This window comes from Xyrauchen texanus, chromosome 33 (genome assembly GCF_025860055.1).
Source record: "Xyrauchen texanus isolate HMW12.3.18 chromosome 33, RBS_HiC_50CHRs, whole genome shotgun sequence".
Lineage (NCBI taxonomy): Eukaryota > Metazoa > Chordata > Actinopteri > Cypriniformes > Catostomidae > Xyrauchen > Xyrauchen texanus.
In genome coordinates, this window is record NC_068308.1 from 39,616,717 (window position 1) to 39,619,216 (window position 2,500).

Genomic DNA, 2,500 nt, shown 5'->3' on the forward strand with positions numbered 1-2,500 from the left:
TTTTTATAATATTTTACTGTAAATTACATGCATTGTGTTGTTAAAAAAATCTACATTTCACCATTAATTATAAAATAAGTCATACTTTACTCTTTTAAAAATAAATGTAAATAATATTTTACTGTAAAATTGCATGTATTGTCATGCTAAATATTTTTTTTCATCATTCATGGTCATTTTTACTGTCGCATTTTTACATTATTTTTCTGTTTAAATTACTAAAAATGTTACATTGTACTAATCAGATGAAAGCTATGAGCGCGTGATGCTTCACGTACGGCACTTACAGATTATATGATTGCATAAAACAGCTTTACGCAAAACAGAAACCTTGAATCTCTATTGATCTGTCAGCACCGGTTATTACTCATTTAAAACAGCGTGAGGAGAAAAGAAGTAGCGTTCCACCGCAGAATCTACCATGTGTTTGAGACGTCTGTAAACGGAATAATATGGGACATATGGGATGTGCGCTTGTCTGCTTGGTATTAGCATGTTTATGGACATGACATCATTGTTATTCCATTGTATTCTTTGAAGTATCTTGAAATGCCATGTATATACCACGATATATGAATGTGGTGTCATTCAGTACTACAGGATATAACAATTTGCAGACAAATCAGAAAATTTGTTATGAAAAAAGTTGCGCATAATGATTATTGTAATCAGTAAAAACATCAAACTGATCAAATATTCATGTGTCATATGTTGTTGGAAAGCTCTTAAAGAGTAAAATACAACCAGCCTATTAGTTTTACTCAGATATCAAAATATAGCGAGTAACCGCTAAATATATGTCTTTGACAAGTATGTTGGTGTTGCTTAAATGTCGCATTATCGCTTATAACTTCCCAAATAATTATCGGAATATAAAATATCACATGTCATTATTTAGAGTCTGTTATTATCTTTCAATCGAGTCCACACACAAGATAATCAGATGTATAGATCATTAGATAATCCACAATGATGACTCAATGATGCCTCAAATGACACAGAATGAAACTCATTCTGTGAAATCTCATGACTAAAATCATGTCTGCATGCTATGCAAACCTTTAGTCATTGTTGTGTTTGCATGTGTAATTAGTTCTTATGTACAATTATTATCTTTTATTTGTTTGGAGATGTTTTTGGACAATTTGATAAATTATTTTTGTAATGTTGTAACTTTTGATCAAACAAAAGTTTTGAGCCGCCTTATTTACCCCCAGATAAACTTTTTATTTTTTGGGGGGTATTTTTGGCAAGTTATAAGGCTTTAATTTTGGGTGTACCACTGACTTTACAGCTCAAATAATACACTTTTTATCAGAGGAATTAATGTAAGTGCTTTTATAAAATTATAAGTGTCGCATTTCTGCCTTTAAACCCTCCAAAAATTGTCCCCATTGACTTCCGTTGTTAGTGTCTCACTGGAACCTCGATTTCAGGTTGTTGTTTTTTTAAAGGAGAGACGAAACTAAATACATTTTTGTGGAAATCAACATTATGCCAAAAGTGCAATCGACTGAGCTCAGCTTGTATTGATCCTGGATTATTCCTTTAAACATAACAGGTTTCCTCTAAGCCATTGTTATCAGTAGCGTAGGTTGCTAACGCTGAATATTCACACACAATGCCTCTCTCAATCACTCCAGCAGCTGAAATTATTACTCTGAGGTCTCTATTTTGCGGTGTCTCTCTCTCTCTCTCTCTCTCTCTATCTCTCTGGTTATAATGCTCAAACCCCCGTAAGGTGAGTAATGCCGGTGATTTTTCAGGGCTGCGTGATGGTACAGAGGGTGACCGTAGCATCTCTCTGCGGTGCCATTCTCTGCTTGGAGCTGAGCCAGAGGCGTTTCCATAGAAACATGAGCATGCTGCAATTTCAGCACCATGATTCATACGAGCTTCATAAATGTATGTCACTCCCTCTGAAAGCAGCCCCCACAGTCAGCCGCAGAGTAAAAGGCTTTAAAGGTGTGCGATTTAACGCGGGACATTACCTTTGTGCAACCCATCGAGCATATTTCTCTCATTGTGATTCCCAAAAGCCCACAGTGGCAACTTGAGATTATGAGAAGTTCATATTTTGAGGTCAGGAAAGGGACAGAGGGATGCTAAGAGTTTCTAGCGGGGCTGTATGATGGTAGAAATGTGTCAAATTGTAGCGATTTAGAAAATGACGAGCTTCATAACACATTCTGCTGCAGTTTCATAGTAAAATGGCCAGCGGGGGGCGCCAAAAGCGAGTGAATTGGTGTCGTAATCAAACGAGGTTTTTAAGGTTAATATTAGATGGACATTTTAATAATAACGTAAAAACGTACCCCTTCCTAACTTAAACCTTTAACCTAAACCTAACCAGTAGTGTTTTAAAATTAAATACGACATGAAGGTATATATTTTTTATAAACGTTTCAGGTGAGTTACTGTGGAAGCTAGTCACATGTACGTGTATAAATGTAAATGGGTCTGTAATACAAGCGTTAAAATGTATCATTTTTCCAATGAT

General features: G+C 35.4%; 1 protein-coding gene across 1 annotated transcript in view; it reads right to left on the reverse strand.

Annotated features, from left to right (window-relative positions):
- The window catches only part of LOC127626469 (testican-2-like), a 48,175-nt gene that overhangs the window by 13,539 nt on the left and 32,136 nt on the right, over positions 1-2,500 (reverse strand). The gene's annotated exons all lie outside the window — the stretch shown is intronic.